This window comes from Eublepharis macularius, chromosome 2 (genome assembly GCF_028583425.1).
Source record: "Eublepharis macularius isolate TG4126 chromosome 2, MPM_Emac_v1.0, whole genome shotgun sequence".
In the NCBI taxonomy this organism is placed as follows: domain Eukaryota; kingdom Metazoa; phylum Chordata; class Lepidosauria; order Squamata; family Eublepharidae; genus Eublepharis; species Eublepharis macularius.
Window position 1 is genome coordinate 222,618,856 of NC_072791.1, and position 19,348 is coordinate 222,638,203.

A 19,348-nucleotide genomic window follows, 5' to 3' on the forward strand; every position below is an offset into this window, starting at 1 on the left:
TTTGTAACCGGCCCATTAGGGCCTCAAATGGGCCCGATTTGGCCCATTTGAGGCCCAAGTCGGCCCACTGCAAAGCACGTATGTGCTCTCAGGTCAGCGCAATGATGTCACTCCCGGGAGTGATGTCATTGCATCATCCCTGCGAGTGCGCCCAGGAGGCCCATTCTCGTACTCTTCTCCACCACCAGCCAGGTGAGTGGTGGCGGAGGGTTGAGGGTGAAAGTGGGGGATCCCCCCCCCAGGGGAATGGGATCCCTATGCAGGGGGCAGGATTTGGGGGGAGGCAACAGGGCACATCGTTTTTCAGCATGACGGGGAACACAAGACTCGCCCACTTGCTTCTCCTCCCCCTATGCCCCCCCCCCCGCTGGCAAGGTGAGCATCACTCTGAAAAGCACAAGAGCCACAAGTTGTGTTGAAGCCCAGTTCAGTAAAAAACACCCATATGGAGGATATTTTTACTAAACTGCACCCTGTGGCTCCTCCATTGTGCTGGAAAATGACATTTCCCAGCGCAACAGGGAAGTGCAGGAGTGCACGCATGCACTTCTCCCCCCCCCCCCCATGCTGGCCAGGTGAGTGGAGGTGGGGGGTGGTAGGTGGGGGCTGGTGGATGAGAAGCCTGGCTCTTGTAAGCATTTCAAGTAAGTAAGAAGTTAAACAAGTTTTGTACCAAAAACATCACCAAAACAAAAAAGCCCTTTGAATAATGAAGTCCTCCTGTGGGCCTTTGTAAGGGATAGCAAAAGACAGGCTGGCCTGCCGGATGACGTTTGACAAAGCCAGAGCAACGAAAGAAAAAGGCCCGCCCTTGATTTCGTAAAGCTTTTCCTTAAGCAGGTAATAAGTTTTATCACTGGGTTGTGCTGTTGGTGTTTTCGCATTGTATTGATTTTAGGTTAGTGTTTCAGTATTTGGATTGCTGCTGGAGGCGGTTTTAGTAGCTTTGTAAGTCCTCCTGTAGATGCTGAATAGAAAAGAGACTTGTATTTAAATGCAGGATCTGCGTATGAATTACTGTAAATGTCCCAGATCTGCCAAACGTTGACATTCAATATATATATTCATTTCCACACACACCCTCCCACGCACACACACACTTTTCAGGGATGCTCAGTACCCTTCACATTTATACTTTATGATGCAGTCTGGTTTTGGGAAAGCCGGGAGAGGCAAGAGCAGATGCTGATGGGCCAAATGGGACAGAGTGCAGGAAAAGTGAGCCCGGCGAAGCTGCACAGAGCAGCCGTGCAGCCATAACCGAGGAAAAGGGCAACCGAGGCAGGAGAGCACGATGGCTCAGCCCAGCAGGGGTGATGTCGGGTGAAGAAAATAAAATAAAAAAAATAAAGGTGTGCGTGGCTGCATTGTGCTCAAGGGTAGCACACTGAAACAAGGAAAGCCTCGTTATGCAAGGTCCGACCGCAATAATAGAGCAAAGAATTTGCATTGGTGTCTAAAAGCAAATAAAAACTGTGTCATGGGTGTAGCTAGAACTACAGGAGAACTACGCAAGGTCTGATGCTATGCATGTTCTGATGCACTCCTAGTGCACATTTCCGTTAACAGCCACTATGCAAGCATCTTTTCACATTATAGGCAAAAATGTATATGTATAAATGTTTTTATTTGTGGGGGGGGGGTTTGAGAAAGGGAGCTGCATTTTCATCTCCCGCTCGTCGGATGCAAAGGCACGGGGGCTGCCATTGGCTCTGTACCACAACCCCACCCGGTCATGTTGCACTTGGTATGCAAGGCAGGGCAGCTGTAAATACATTCTCCACTTTAGTGCATTTTAGCTTGACGTATGTCCACTAAGCAGCATTTTCATCTATTGTGGTCTTTAAAAAAAAAACGGGCCGCCACCTGATTATTCAAAGCTTCTTTATGTTATGAGGCTTTGGGGCCCTCCAAATCATTTTCATTATGCACTACGTAATCATAAAACGCTCTGTGCAGCGTCCAGATAATTCCTTGCATGGTCTACGTGATTTCTAATTGTTTGAATAACAGCACGCGATTGAAATGCCACGCATAAGCACAGCTGCCCCCTTGGGGAGTAAGGCTTTTCTCCTCTTGCTCTTAGCAAAGGCAAACATTTGAGCAGGGGGGATAGGTAAAACTTCCCAGGGAGCCAGCACAGAAATCAGATTTGCTGTGCCACTTAACATGGCAGAAAGCAAAAAAAGCTCTTAAGGAAAAAGACAATGGAAATACATTTTTAAAAGGAATATCAAATCTCTTCAAATTGGAGCATTCGAAGGTGGGTTTTTTGTTTCCTTTATAAAGGAAACAGAATCTCTGCGGGCCTAGGGCTTCTCTAGGATTTCATTTCAAGATGTGTAGAGCTTTCATTACTATAATGATTTTTTAAAACATGCCTTTAATATTATTTCTCTTTTGTGAGGTTTGTTGTTATATTTTTATTTGTTTTTATCCCGCTTTAAATGTTGCAAACTACATTTGGGGCTTTGTATGGACAAGCAGGATTTGAAATCCCTTGGATAAATAGAAAATAAGTGATCAAATAAACATAAACATTGCAATCCTAAGGTAGAAAGGTTTATTGTATTCAGCCATAGGCCATTACAAGTCACAAACAACAAACAGAACAGAAACACAAGCTTGAATAAAATTGATGTGACATGGTCAAAGCATTAAAATTTAAAACTAGATACAACCATTAAACCGTTTCCGGCTGTCAAATTCATATAGGACAATAAAAGTATACACAGTTAAAACAGTAAAAACAGTAAAAATCCCCAATGTTCGATGTTAATGTTATCGCTTAAGCACAGCATTAGCCCGTATTTTTTTTGCAGCCAGGGCATATAAAGCCATTTTGCGGGATGTGTTAGCATCCGAGTCAGCTAATAAAACTGCAATCTTCTCAGGTTCTGATTGGGTACAAAGGTTGGACAACATCTCAGGAAGAAATTTAGTCCTAGGTTGGGCATACAACAGGCAGTTAAGAATATAATGAGGTAAGTCCTCAATTGTGGATGTTCCACAGGGACAGAAGCGCTGGTCCTTAGGTATTTTACTGTAGCGGCCTGCTAAAACTGCGGTTGGCATTGTTTCGAAGCATAGGGATGTGAAGGCTGCTCTAAGATTATAGTTTGCAGTACTAACTAAGTAAGATGCTCTAGAATGATTGCACTGGAAGAGTTTAAACCAAGAGGCTGACTGGCAGTTCAAGACCGCCTGTCTATCTATCAGGGTATCACCCTTATAGACCCAGTCTCGAAGATGTAAGTTATTTGCTGAGGGGTTGAGAAGATCGTCAGGGATGGAATATCTGCAATCCTAAAGAGAGTTACTCCAGTCTAAGCCCATTGAGGAACTCTTCTTAGGATTGCGCTGTTACTTTATAGCCCACCTTTCTTACTGGTATTAGCCAGAAGAGAAAAACCGCTATTAAATTAAAATGAGGTCTGGGGCAGTTTACCCTGATTTCACTTCCAAGAAGGGATTAGTCTTGCCTAGGGCTGCCAGCCTCTGTGTGGAGCCTCCAGACTACAGAGATCAGCCCCCCTGGAGAAAATGGCTGCTTTGACTTGGAAGGATCCTGGGGCTATGAGGTAGAGAGGTGAAAGCTGAGGGGGCTTTAGAGGGAATTAATCTTTTTGGATCAATGGGACGACCTACTCATTCCCAAAATAAGAAAGGACCTTATAACAAGCCTGCTAACAGCTGCAAAGAGCGTTATTGCAACTTATTGGAAAAGTAATAGTGTTCCAACATTATCTGTCTGGCATAACAAGATCTGGGATCATTTCATTACGGAAAAAATGAGTGACAAAATTTATCAAGCCGAGCACTTTCCCAAAAGCACTAATTTTCAGGAGAAATGGTCTCCATTCTTTGAATATCTGGAAAACAATAATATCTTGGCTATGGTTGTTGTGGGTTTTCCGGGCTGTATTGCCGTGGTCTTGGAAGACCACGGCAATACAGCCCGGAAAACCCACAACAACCATCGTTCTCCGGCCGTGAAAGCCTTCGACAATACAATATCTGGGCTGTATCAAAGTTTCACAAATCTGTTTTTGAATTGCTATAATGTAGTTCTTAGAATTTAAGCCTTATCACTGTTACTTTACATTGTATATAGTATTGTTATTTGGTTATTGGTTGTGTTTTAGCTACCAATTGTTACTTGTTAATCTGTGCTATCTTGTAATTTATTGTATGCATTTTATTAATAAAATTTTGTTTATTTTTTTTAAAAAAAGCTGAGGGGGCTGTGTGTGGGAAAGGCAGCCAGTGTCCTGTAGTGGTTAGTGTCTGGCTAGGATCTGGGAGACCCAGGTTCAAATCCCCACTCTTCCATGGAAGCTCACTGGGTGACCAGTCACTCATTCTCAGCCTAGCGTAGCTCACACGGTTGTTGTGGGAATAAAATGGCAGAAAGGAGACTCATGTAAGCTGCCTTGAGTCCCCAGTGGGAAGAAAGGTTGAGGTATGAATGAAGTGAATAAATAAAAGGTAGAACCAAGAGGGGGGCGGGGCGTGAGGAAAAGCAGAAGTCTGAGGGGGAGAGAAAAGGAAAAGTAGGTGGGAAAGAGACGGGGAGAGAGGAATGGGAAAAATATAGCTTGGAGAGCAGAAATGGATGCCAGCAAGGGGGAGAGCAGAAGCTGTAGCAAATGGTGATGGAGCAGACAGCGCATGGGGACGTGTCCAGAGGTCCCCTGTTTGTATTCATATATTTCATACAGTCATCCGGAAAATGTATTTACCCAAAAGGAGGGTAGCCCTCAATACAAGATGATCCCCTCACAAAAGTTATATGCAAAATGTTTTTATTACTGTACCTACCTGTAACTGGTATACAAATTTAAGATGACCCTCTATTTTTCTTGACATGACTCCTGGGGAAAAGTCTAGACTTTGTTTGAGGTAAATGGGTTATAAGGAATCGGAGTGAAGCGCCTTTCACCTCAGAATTTACATCAAGGTTATATTCAATTGGGTGTGCATTCATCTCAGAGACGGAGAGAGAAAGTGTCGCTTTGCCGGTTGAAACAGGTATACAGAGGAAAGGGGGGGGGCTGGCCATACCCCAGCACAAGAGCAAGACAGTGCTATAGAAATGCAGATGGATCCCAGCTCAGAGAATAAAGCCAGCCCAGGGTCTCACTCACAGCTGAGCTTCAGGCCTACAGCCATAAATCTAGGAAGGAAAACTCTGCCTTTGGGACAGGATGAAACAGTAAAGTCATCCCAAGTGGGGAGGGAGAAAGACAGAGGTTGTTTTAACATAAGACAGGAGGGAGAAAGAGACTCATTCCATTTTGGACATCTTTATGCAAGGGGCTCTTACACCTGACCTCCTCCTTGAGTGCTAAGGTTGCCACAGCCAGCGGTGGGAGACTCACCAAAGCACATGGGCCCTTTCTGGTGTGGTGATACACCGATGTTGCAAGTCATGCGCTGATGTCACTTCCCGTGGGACTAGAAATGACATCAGCACATTGCCAAATGCTAGAGCATCTACGGTGGCATGCTCACATCATTTCCAGTTGCACAGGAAGAGACAGCAATGCATTCGAACTCAGGCCACACACACACACCCAACTGGAATCTTCCACCTCTGGGGGAACCTGGCAAATCCTATGATAGCAGCCATTGCCAGGTGCCTCTGAACAAGGAGAAGATAGCACCCCAAAAAAAAGACTCTAAAGTAATGAATGGTTTCTGAATGCTATAACTTCATGATTTAAAGAGCCTACCCTTAATTTAACCATCTGATAAGAGAATGTCTAGAACAGGGGAACAGGAGGCATTTACATCAAAATTTCTTTTAATCCTATTTCAGTATTGGTAGCTATAGACCATGTGTGTGTGTGTGTGTGTGTGTGTGTGTGTGTGTGTGTGTGTGTGTGTGTGTGTGTGTGTGTGTGTGTGTGTTTGCTTTATATCTTTTAATTCGATGTCTTTATATTTTGAAATTGGGAAATCTGATCTCTGTATCCAAACCATAACTAAGTTCATTCAATGTTTACCAGGGACAAGTAAAGAGAGGGGTAATAGCAACTTATTTATTGTATTTATTTATTTATTTATTTATTCAATTTATATTCTGCCCTCCCCACACCAACAGGCTCAGGGTGGATTACAACCATATACAATTAAAACACATTAAATAATTGATACCCGTTAAAACCATAAAACAGTCAAAGTTACACAGTTAAAAATACATATATATCTACATAATCATAATGGCACAGCAACCAACTGACCGACCTTCACCCATCTCAAGAGCATCATACTGGGGACTGTTTGCTAGATGGAGGTACTGCTAGTAGGGAGGGCATATTCTGCAGTCTACCGGCCAGGGGGCTCCGCCTAGCACCTCCCATACTCCTGGCAGAACAGCTCCATCTTGCAGGCTCGGTGAAAGGATAACAAATCCTGCCGGGCCCTGGTCTCGTTAGCCAGAGCATTCCACCAGGCTGGGGCCAGGACCGAGAAGGCCCTGGCCCTGGTTGATGCCAGGCAGGCCTCCCTGGGGCCAGGGACCCTTAGCAGATGTTTATTACTAGAGCGAAGAGCCCTCTGGGGTTTATATGGGGAGAGGCGGTCCCGCAGATACGGCGGTCCCAGTCTGCATAGGACTTTATAGGTTAATACCAAAACCTTGAACCTGACTCGGTACTCCACCAGTAACCAGAGCAGCTGACGCAATACCGGCGTTATATGCTCATGCATCGGTATGACTTTCAAGGCAAATCCACCCAAAAGATGAGCTGCGGCTGCAGTTTCCGAGCTGTCTTCAAGGACAGCTCAATGTTCAACATGTTATAGTAGACAAGTCTCAGAGTGAAAGTAGCATGGATCACCCCACACAAACCAACTGACTCCAGAAGGTCTAGAATCTTTGTGCCGTATGGTTAAGAAAATGCTGATAACAAGATTTGCGGCCTCTTCACTGAGTTCACCAGGGGAAGACCCACACTATAAAAGTTTGCAGAAGAATCCCTTCTGGAATATCTTTCAGAACAACATCACTTCTTGACTTATCTGAATTTAGTTTTGGTCTGTTCTTCCTCGGACACACGCTAAACAACGAGACAGGTGCTTCTGGAGGATTGTTTAAAGAGATATCAGACTTAGGGCCAAGCTACAAGTGACGAATGACACTTGAACGGCAAGTGAACAGACTCATGTGTATTCCTCCCTGTTCACTTGCACTCCACTTGCGCTCCACTGTGATCAAGTGGAGCACAAGTGGAGCACAAGTGAACAGGGAGGAATACATACGAGTCTGTTCACTTGCCGTTCAAGTGTCATTCGTCACATGTAGCTTGGCCCTAAGTGTCATCAGCATTTTGATGATTCGTAACTCCAAACAGTCTCAGCAACCGGACATATGTATTATACAGCATTGGGGAGAGGACAGAACTCTGTGATGGTGGAAAGGACTGTCAAGTCACAGCTGACTTATGGGGACCCCTGCTGGAGTTTTCAAGGCAAGAGACTTACAAAGGAGGTTTGCCATTATCTACCTTTGCATAGTGATCCTGGTCTTTCTTGGAGATCTCCCGTCCAATTGCTAACCAAGCCTGACCCTGCTTAGTTTCTGAGACCTGATGAGATCAGGCTTGCCTGGACTATCTAGATTCCATTGCCCCAATGAAAAGCTTTTATGAATGATCCATTAAGAATGATTTAAACAACTCTAGTCCTGTACCCGTCATGCCCAATTGCAAATGATTGGAAAGAATGGTGTGGGCCACGGAGGCAAAGGCTACTAGGGTTGCCTCCTTCCCTCACCACTGCTCACTTGGCCACTGGGGGAATAGGCATGGGAATAGGCCTCCCACGGTGCTCTCCCAGTGCAAGGTGACATCATCATGCAGTCCCCAGATGTTGTCCCGGGCTTTGTGCCAGGCCATTTTGGCCCAAATCAGCCTGACGTGAAGCCCCGGAGCACTCCCAAGGCCTGCACGATGACGTCACTCCCAGGAGTGAGATCAGAAGTGACATAATCACATTGCACTGGAAGCACACACAAACACACACACAAGAAGAAACTCAAAGTAAGTGCTGCCCCCCCCTTCTGTTGGGAGGGTAGGGGGACCTGGCAACCCTAAAGGCCACAAATAGGTCAAGAAGGACCAAAGTGGAAATATTATTTCCAGTTGGAAACAGAAATCATCCACCAGATGCAGTTCTCATGCAGTCTCCCTCTCAAAGCCAGACTAAAGCTGGGTTGAAAGGGGTCAAGGGCAGATGGTGTTATCCAGAAACAATGAAGATGTTCCGCCAGTTCCCTCTCCATCACCTTATCTAAACAGACAGTTGAAACAGGCCTATAATTAGCCCAAATTATAAGAATAGTTTCTTCAATAAAGGTTCATTAACAGCCACTTCAAGACATTTTGTGAAGAATGAATAACCCTGGCAAGAAGAGTCCTCGTTTCCCCTGAGCAAGGCTTTGCCAAGATGGACTTACTTCCAAGTAGCAGGCCTCACAGCTCCAAGATTCCTGTCTACATCATTCAGAGTAACCAGGCTGAAACTCTCCATAAAAATCCAACCCCGGTGGCTCTAGGGATGACATGAGCTTCACAGCATACCTGTTCAGCAAACGAACAAACCATTTTTGGCGTAAGCTGAGCTTTGGAGCTCCCTGCATCTCTGCTGTCCAACTTGAGCAGCTGCCAAACACTTTGGCGGCTGATCACTGGCTGTATTGGCGGAGTTGTGTTTTCTTCTGTCCTGCAAGCTGCTTCTTCATCAGCTCAGTAGGTGTATCGATTCTCCCCCAGGATCATGAATGGTCAGAAGAGGTAATTAAGTGATGTGGAGGCCTTGCAGTGTCTCCCATAAGGCTGTTCAGAAACATGCAGGGCTTTTTTTCAGCTGGAACTTGGTGGAACGGAGTTCCGGAACCTCTTGAAAATGATCACATGGCCGGTGGCCCCACCCCTGATCTCCAGACAGAGGGGAGTTTAGATTGCCCTCCGTGCCACGGCGTGGAGGGCAATCTAAACTCCTCTCTGTCTGGAGATCAGGGGGCGGGGCCACCAGTCATGTGAACATTTTTTCCGAGGGCAACCCGCTGAGTTCCACCACCTCTTTTCCCAGAAAAAAAGCCCTGGAAACATGCATGTGCAAGATAAGTTCAACAGAGACGTAAACACCATCAATGGTGTTTACCTTCGCCAATGCCTTCAGGTGGCATCTCCTGTCTGCCTCAGCATGAATCTTCCACCAACAATTCTCTAGTAATTTCCATACTCTTTTAAGCTTTCCCAGCTCCTTGGAAACCAGGAAGTCAGAGCTCTTTTGAGAGAATGGAGAGGGCACCAAGGAGCAAAGTGATGATTTTTACATGACGCCATCACATTCTGTGCTTTCCTACCCACCATTCCTATTCACTGACTGCCATTTTTAGATAGTGGTGAAAATCCACATGGAATTAGAGGATTTACCATCACATAATTCTTCCACATGCTTGACCTCCGTTATGTGAAATTAGTAGAGATGGGCACGAACCAAAATACGAACCAAAATTCATGATGAACCATGCCGGTTCGTGGTTCGTGAACCAGCGATTCATCAGATCCCATTTCTGACGAACCACCACGAACTTTAGGCTGGTTTGTTTGGTTCATTTTTTGGTTTGTCACTGCAGACAGCCTGGTACTGATCAATCAGTTTCCTAGGCAACAGGGGATGGACTTCCTGCAGACCTTCTGCTAACCTGGAAGTGACCTTGTGCTGGCCCAGATGTGACGATTTTCTGACCTGGATGTGACATTTTCACGAACCAAATGAACCGGTTCACGAACCAGGGGGTTGGTTCGTGAAATTTGATGAACCACAAACCACATGGTTCAGTTTTTTTCTGGTTCGTGCCCATTTCTAGTAATTAGCAATGACACAATGTATCTAATAGGCACTTCTGGGAGTTATCACTATTTAAAAACAAAATCAGTTTCAGAAGATTGATTTCATGCCTACTATCGAATTCTCTGTATATTCAGACACACCTTGTCTGTGCTTATCTTCCCCACCAAATCCATGATTGCGACCACAAGCTTTGATTCTGCCTTCAGAGCCACAGGTTCGTTGACCAACATACAGGAAGATGCCCAACAATTTATTGCAATCTTGTTTATGCAAAGATAGACCGTGTTCTGGGATCTTTCACTTTGAAAGTTTAAGACTTCATCATGGAAGACAATTATTTCCAGCACCTGGAAGGCATTTTCCCAGTGTGTTGGATCCATCCAGCTTTTTGACGGGCGAAAAAGGGATGAGGAAGTCCCCTTTGACCTCCAAAAAGGCTGTGCTAGGGATTGTGGGAGATACATGGACAAACGCCATAATGGATGGGAACTGCGACAGAGAAGGTGATTGGCTAAGATAGCTGGACAACAAATGACTTGAGTCATGGCAATATGATATATTCTGTCTTGTAAACTCACTGCTGTTCGGTTTAATGGAGCATACAATTGAAACATTGGCAGTATAATTTCTGATTTTATTCCTAATTTATTGTAACCTCTCTCAAAGCTCAGAGAGGCAGGATATGAATGTTTCAAATACATACTGCTGACAGGATTGCAAGAAACGTCTGCAACGGAGGGGGGAGACCAAGTGAATGGATCCCTGGATTAATGTGTGGGTGTTTCCACACAACTGAATAAATACAATTGGGCACGTATTTGAGACGTACAAATTATCACACAGACATAAGGAAAATCAATGGAAAGTCCCGTTCCTGAAATGTCCCTTCGCTTATTTCGACTCTGCATCGTCGGTTTTGAAGGACAGGACCCTTGTTTGCCTCACACATAGAAATCATCCAGTCATTTCTGATTAAGCCTTGATTATTATATTGCTGAAAGGAAGGTCCAAACATGAGTTCTAGAGTGCTGTTCAATTCAAAATTGTAAAGAAGAATTCCATTTTATCATCTTATGCATGCTGCTGATTGTTCTGCTCCTATGCAATTATCTGTGAAATATAAATAGGACAATCTCTCTTTATTGCCAAACATCCACCTTTAAAAAAACGCATTTTTCTTTTTAAGTACCCTTCCTCGACAATGCCTTGCAGGGGCAATCTTCTATAGCCATTCATGCTTTATAATATGTCCATCTCTCATTCTTCCTATTTTATACAAGCAAAACCACTCTCAATAAATAATGATATGGTTTGTGAAGGTGGGAGGGGAGGAAGGCTATGAGTTAGCCCACAGACTTTTATTCCTTCACGGGGAGGTTCAAACAACAATATGAGGCCATTGCCTCTCAATTGGTTCACACACCCCATTATTTCCATTGTAGACTTCAGGCTTAGAAACTATTTCCATGTCTGAAGGGAAGAACTAGTCCTTTCAACCTACCATTCTGCTCAGGGCCGGCGTGCCCATAGAGGCCAGGTAGGCTGTGGCCTCAGGCGCGAGGGCACTGGAGAGGCGCTGGAGGGGGTGCCAGGGGCAGAGGCGCGTGCCACGGAGCTGGCGTGGCTGGCCCGCAGCTGCTGCAGCTGGCCAGCCCCGTGCCACTGCCACCGCCTCCACACGCCCCAAGCCGAGCTCAGGGGGGCGCCTGCCCGCCTGACTCAGCCCTGTTGGTTGCTCGGTTCAACCGGCACTTCTTTGCAGAACTGACTCGTTCTCAGGGGAATTGGAGCATCCTGCCACTGCCCACAATTCAATGGAGCTGTACAGAAAGGTAAGGGCTTTCTGGCTTCCTTTTGCATGGCTTTTCGGTGTCTGTCTGCAAATGGGAGATAATGCCCAAAACGCCTCATCAGCACCTGATCTGCCTTTGACAAGCCAGCCTGGAAATTGAACTGAAAGCCATCTGTGAAGCCAGCAAAAACGACCATCCCTTCCCAGCAGCAAAGGGAGAAAGTTAAACCTTGCAAGCGCTGCCGGGGCGGCGTGCGGAACGCGGAGCAGCCTCCGCCCGCCACCCCAGCCATCCACTGGCGAATGCCCCCAGCTTGCGCTGTGCAATAACGTCATCGCACGATGATGTCATCGCACAGTCCGTGGCGCCAGGGGGGGTTGCCACAGGTGCCAGAAACCCTGGCGCCAGCAGTGGTTCTGCTACACAGTTCTCGACCGTTCAGACTGCTTACATTTTCATCAGGTCATAAGCATTGGGGCAGGGTTTAGCTTGGGAAAGGGTTCAAATGGCTCCACAGTTGGACAGTTAATTCTCAAATCCTTGGTTATGTGGGGAAACAGGGTAGGTTGTTGGCAGTGGTTCCTAGTGAGGGCAGCAGATTTGATAGACAGCACTAATTGGCCACCTTGTCTATTATGGGCCACATGAGCTAAGAAAATAAAAGAAGGCGAGAGTGTAGGAAATAATAGAAAACTTATGAAGCAAAATTATGAAGGATGTTCTGTGCACAAGGGGAATATTTCTTTCTCAATGAAGAGAATGAGGGGAGCCCCTGTCCATATGGACTCCGGTTCATTGCTGCATATCTCTGTGAGAAACTCCACTTGGGGTTAATACATTAGGATTTCATTCAGTTCTGGTGGTTTTGACGGAATCTTCTAGTTCAAAACTAACTAGGTAATGTAGAGCCAAGCTACAAGTGACTTTTTTCACGTGGACAGCACTTGATCATTTTCGCAAGTTTTCCTGGGAACTGAAGTCCCAGTGTCCTTCCCCTCTCTGTTAGAATCGCTGCCTGAAGAGCCAGAGAAAGCCGACGGCAGCAGCAGCTTTTGCAAATCGTTCCTTCAGCCACAAGCCTGCTCTCAACGATCGTTTGGGGGCGGGCAGCTGCTACTTCCTCCCTGGGCATCCTGCTCCCGGGGAGCTGCTCTGGAGAAAGCCACTGTGTCAGTGAAGCTCCAGCCGCAGCGACAGCGGAAGAATCTGCCGCTGCTCTAACATGCCCTCATTCCAGTTTTCCTCCAGGAGCTCAGGAGCTAGGGAAGGGCGGCTTTCTCCAGAGCAGCTCCCCGGGAGCAAGACGCCCAGGGAGAAAGTAGCAGCTGCCCGCCCGCAAACGATCGTTGAGAGCAGGCTTGTGGCTGGAGGAACGATTTGCAGCCGGCTTTCTCTCTCTCTTCAGGCAGTGATTGTAACAGAGAGGGGAAGGACACTGGGACTTCAGTTCCCAGAAAAACTTGCGAAAACAATCAAGTGTTCTACACGTGAAAAAAGTCACTTGTAGCTTGGCTCATAGAGAAGAATGATGCAAGCAGCTTTGGGTCCCACTGGAGAGAAAGGCAGGTATATAAATGAAGTATAATGAAATGAGTTGAAGACTGGGAGGTATTGTAAATCCATGGTCAAGCGAGATTTGAGGAGTTCGTTGTTGCTGATTTAGAACCCCACTCTTGTTTTTGAGTAAAACAAAGGTTCCCCTTTCATGACTTATATCTATTGTACAGAAAGCATTGTGTATAATTCTATATACCCATTGAAGATGTATAAGAAAAGCAAGAGAATTACATTCCATGTGCTGATGTGCATGAGAAGATTAATGGGGAAGGCTCTGGAACATACCGGTCACAGAAGGTCTCACCCATTCTCGAAAAATGTATACGAGAAGCAGTCATCAGTGTCCATGATGGATATACCTTTGCTCATGTGCACGAACCTGTGAGAAGTTTGTTTGACATTCTCACAATTTCTTGACCCTGAGGATGGCCTTTCTGTTATCAGCTTTATTCAACCCTGTTCATGCCAGTGAAGAAATAAAGTAGATTTATTGATTAAACTATCACTGGCTGTCATAGCCACAGTGATAAAATGGTCAAACGATCATATTACTTAAAAATGGAGACATGTTGAAGTGCCTCTGGGGCTGAGAACCTTCTATTCGAGTACTTACCAGCAATCAAGAAAACGGTCATTTGCTCACTTCCTCATGCAGCAATAAGAATAAGTCTTCACCTCAATGGGAAGTGAACCTTGAGGTTTCGTTGTTGAAGATGTATAGCCCTTCCAGTCCTGACTCTGAGGACGCAGCGTAGAAAAGAACACATCCACACAAAAAAATCAGAGCCTGTCCTCAAATGCTGCATTTAGTGACAGACAGAACTCTTTCGTTCTGGTATGGATCTGAATTGGTTTTGGATTGGCCGGAAAGGCTTTGAATTGGTTTTGGATTGGCCAGGTGTCAAATGATTGATGTTGCACCAGAGATCTTCTCCAAGGTTCCCAATGCTACCTCAGCAAATTCTGGAAGATTTTGCATGTGGTGCCTAGAGAAGATATGAGGTTACTTCTAGGTAACGCTCTAGGCAGCCTCCCTTAGTCTTTATGGTGAAGAGAATCTCTAGAGCATCACTACATGAAGAACATGGGGGGGGCAGATTTCCCACCCAGGGCAGGTAAATGGGATGCTTAGTCTTCTCACATACTTTATGAATCTTGCTTTGTTATGAACTCAAAAACCTCATGTGTACCTTCAATGTTGAGGTAACCTCCACCTTCCAGCCCTCAGCTCTTCTCCAGTTCAGACTATAATGTAAGTTGAAGAAGAATTATTCTAAGAGCCAAACTACAAGTGACGCCTGACACAGGTTGGACACTAGTCGGCTTCCCTCAAGTTTTGATGGGAAATGTAGACATCCTGGTCTTGCAGCTGTAATGGAGAGCCAAGCTGTAAAACCAGGGCGCCTACATTTCCCATCAAAACTTGAGGGAAGCTGACAAGTGTCCAACCTGTGTAAGGCGTCACTTGTAGTTTGGCTCTAAACTCCCCCTCTTCCCTCCTTCCAGTCACTTCCTCCTCCTTCCCCCCCCCCCCTCCCAGCATCTCTCCTCTCTCTTATCCGTGCAGTTTGTAGCAGCAAATACATGCAGGAAACTGAAAGAGCCCCTTTCTAGCCCTCCATCTCTCCTCTCTTTTGCATCCATGAATTCTGTTTTGGCATGGGAGCCATGGGAGATGTAGTTCTCAGAGAGTCTGGAAGTCCACTCTCACTATTAGAAAATTTAAAGCAGAATAATAACAGATTTTCATTGGGCTCGGTGGATTGTAACGCACAGTAAAGTTGTGCCAAAGATAACACGTAATTATAGTTAGGACCGATCACTTGGGCACCACACTCATGAGAGGCGCTCCATTTTTTATGTACCCATGATGTTTGCTCTTTACATCAGGGTTTGTTACATTTGCAGCAACAAATATGTGACACGTGGACAATATATATACACATTAAGACATTTTCATTGCAATCCTAGAGTTACTCCATTGACTTCAGTGGGCTTAAATGGGGGTAACGCTTCTTAGGATTGCGCTGTTTATGTATTTATTTACTTCTTTTATACCCCACAGTCTTCCCCATTGGGGATCCAAAGTGGCTTACATAAGTCTCGTCTCCTCCATTTTATCTTCACAACCACCCTGTGAGGTAGGTTAGGCTGAATGTGAGTGACTGGCCCATGGCAGACAGGGGATTTGAACCGGGTTATCCCAGATCCTAGTCTGACATTGTGACAACTACACCATGTTTACTTTCATTATTTTGGAAAACTTTTTTTAATTTATATGCTACCTCTGCAAAGACCTGTTTGAGGCCTCTTACAGACAAAATGACAAAAAGAAACCATCAAAATCAGTCACTAAAAACTAGCAATATTCAAGGTGTGGGGGAACTAGCAGTGATGAGTGAGTGAACAGACCTTTAACTAGTGAACATGCAAAATTGTATTTTCATGTACAAAATATGCTAGATATGTACTTCTCAGCATCCCTACATTTTAAGAAATTCACCCCCTAAGGGAGTACAAAGGGTAAAATGCGTTTTCCCAAAGGGATAGAGCTTCTCAGTGTGGCTGGCAGACTGCTGCCTGCTCCTCCTCCACTGCCAATTTGGCCACTCTTTCCTGATTGGGCCAGCCTTTCCAGGTCATTTGTATATGTGGGCTGATTGGTCCTCACCCCCACATTCTAAACAGTATGCAGTTGCTGTTGGGAGTCATTGAATATGTCTGAGGTAAAATGCACTTCCCAGTCTTCCCCTAAAAGTTCACTAGGGTTGCCAACTAAAAAAACCACGCTTATGCAAACCAAAAAATGTTACATACCCATAAGTATTATAACTGGATTTAAAGTAGTTAAATACTATAGCGAAGCACAGGTATCAAGCTAGTAGAAGTATAACTGTCCCGAGGAATAAGCAAAGTTTTATGGATTCCAGAGGACTTGAGGCTAATGTAGCAGTATGGCAATTTAGGGCCAGTTCATATCTACCCTTTATAGATGCTCGATAACAGCTTGAAAATCCTGTGCACACCGTCTCCTTCCCTCCTATTTTAATAATAATATGTTTATTGCTTTTCCGACCGAAGCCATAAGCCATACAAACACCAACAAAATATGAACTGTACACTTGAACATAACCAATTCACATAGACATAACTTGTCATTATCACTTTAAACTATCTAAACTCATGAAAATCTTGTTTCTTTATCACCATGGCTAAAAAGGAAGCCACTATAGCAGAGGTTTGATTGTCAGGAAGGTTATCAGACAATAACACTGAGATTGCCCAAGGAAGGAAGGGAAGCTTTTCTTTTAACATAATAGGAATAATAAAGCTCTCTCTTTCCTTACTCCACTTAGGGCAAAAAACTATTATATGATCCAAAGTCTCTAACTTTCCTTGTCCACAGTCACAAACTCGTTCAGAATAAGGGAGTCCGGAGAAACGACCAGAAAGCACTTTAGAGGGGAAGGAGTTAAGTCTAGCCAATGTGAAGGCTCTGCGTTGAGCTGGAATCTTTAAAGAATAGCAATAAGATGGAATAGCCTCTGGGGGTGAAAGTCCCAGGGATAAGCCCGAACATGTACGTCTGGCTCTCTGGAGAGTACTGCTGTAATCGAGATCCTTTAGTTTTAATTTTATAACTCTTAGGGCCTCATTTGTCTGTAAAGATGTTATATCAATATCCAGAATTTTTAGTTTCTGGTTAATTAAATTAGTTCGGCTACTCTTATAGGTATCCTGCGAGATCAAATGTGCAAAACCTACTTTCCCTGAATTGTCCTTGTAAATTTCCTTGTTCAAGAACAACTTAAAGGCTGTAATCCATGCTCTCTTCTCAATTGAGGGTTGGGCGAATTCCACCCTAAGTGCAGTACCTGCTACGCATCTTAGGACTGCCGCTCTCTCCCTCAAAAATGTGTGTAGAGGGGTGTCAAGGTTGTTGGATACACCTTCAATCCACACTCCACACCCATAAAGTATCTGTGGGATAACCTTAGCATTAAAAATCCTAATGGCTGCTGGTATATGTTTTGCTCCTTTGGAGTAAAAGATTTTTTTAATTGCCATTGATGAAATGTTTGCGGCCTTCAGAGCAGCCTGAATGTGTGGTTTCCATGATAGATTGTAATTAGAAGTGATACCAAGATAACTAAAGGAGGGGACTGTCTCCAAAGCCCGTCCCAGTACTCTTATCGATTTGGAGCCGTTATGGAAGGACCTGGAAAATCTCAGCCTCCTATTTTAGTTCACCCAATGGGAATATGAATCACTCCTCATACAGGTGAAATTCACTGCAAGTTCCTGAACACCTCGGTATAGAAGGGGATGATACTCCTTCTGAAATATCGGGCTTTATCTGCATGTTTCCAGGCTCCCTCTATTTCCCTGCTAAAGGAGCAAATGGCTATTACTACTGCCTCTTTCTCTTCTTTAATTTGTTACTATTTATGCTTCGAAATGAACTCCATAAATTATTCCGGAATTTGTAACATGTGAAGTTAATGTGGCTGCTGATTCAGCAGTTCTTGAGGCTTTTTTTTTTAAAAAAAATGCAGCCTTGTAAGGATTTAAAGTAATCCTACCCACCGAGAGAAAACACCTCCAACAATCAAATCTGAGAAATATTTTTCACAGAGCACAACTTCTTCACAGTGGCAATGACAAAAAAAAATGTCTACTCCTTTATTCTGTTATATACTTTTGCTTGGATGCAGTCATTGAATGTAAATTGGGGGGCTCTGGTGTGGGCAGGAAAAAATGTTCAATGTGTGGGGGAACTGGGTACATGCAGCAGTGCATATACAAACCTATGGTCTGTCGTATTATATTAATGTACATCAATGTAATCAATAGGATGATATGTCTAGTAAGCAATGTAATAGGACTAGTAACTTCAGAACCTTGAAAGTGAGGTGTGGTCTGAACAAAGGATAGATATTGCAACGTTTTATGCTAAACAATATAGATCATGGTATTAAATCAACAGAAACACAGGGCATTATCCTGGACCTGTCTGTAGCGATGTAGTCCTATTTCCTTTACAATAATGCCTTTTGAACAATTCTGTTTTAAGTAGCGACAGAGCTTGTTTTTAAAAAACGGACCCCAGGAAACCTGGGAACATTGGGCTTCTTGCGGCGGTGGCTCCCTCCAGAGGGGCAGGTGAGTTCACCTGGCGGTCCTGTGGCAGTGGCTCCCTCTGGAGGCCACATTGTCCAGGACTAGAGATGGGCACAAACTGAAATACAAACCAAAATTAAGCATGAACCAGGCTGGTTCGTGGTTCACGAACCATGGTTCGTCAGATCCAATTTCTGATGAACCGTCATGAACTTTTAGGTTGATTCATTTGGTTCACTTTTTGGTTCGTCACTGCAGACAGCCTGGTGCCAATCAATCAGTTCCCTAGGCAACAGGGGATGGACTTCCCGCAGACCTTCTGCTGGCCTGGAAGTGACCTTCTGCTGACCTGGATGTGATGATTTTCTGACCCAGATGTGACGTTTTCATGAATCAAACAAACCAGTTCGCAAACCAGGGGCAGCTTCATGAAAGTTCGTGGTTCGTGAAATTCGACAAACCACGATCAAATGGTTTGGGTTTTTTTCCAGTTCGTGCCCATCTCTATCCAGGCTGCACTTTTTATTCAGGATAAAAGTGTGCCTTCAGGAACATGGTTTCCCTTTTACATAGAAAGATATTTATGAAATGCCAGATGCATGGGGGCCTTCCTGACTTCCTTGGGCATGCTTATCCACAATTTGGGGGCCACTACACAGAAGGCATGTGTATAAGGAATTGTTGATTGTGCCCATTTGCAGAGTGGCACATGCACAAGACCTGCTCAGATGAGCAGCAGGACATAGATGGAGACATGGCCTTGCGGATATGGGTTCAAGGCCATGAAGGGTTTTCTATTGCGATAGCCAGTACTTTGAACTGTGCTCAGTATGTGATGGGTGGCTAATGGAGTGACTGCAGAATGGGTGCCATATGCATGCCCTGGGTAGCTCCTAAATAAAAACCAAGATGAGGCATCCTGCACAAACTGAAGTCTGCAAGTTGATTTTCAGAGGAAACCAATGTAGAGTGCCTTACAGTCGTCTAAAATAGTCAAGAGTCCAGTAGCACCT

General features: G+C 44.8%; 1 protein-coding gene across 1 annotated transcript in view; it reads left to right on the forward strand.

Annotated features, from left to right (window-relative positions):
* Nucleotides 1–19,348, forward strand: part of TMEFF2 (transmembrane protein with EGF like and two follistatin like domains 2) — a 354,462-nt gene that overhangs the window by 256,842 nt on the left and 78,272 nt on the right. The window lies entirely within an intron of this gene.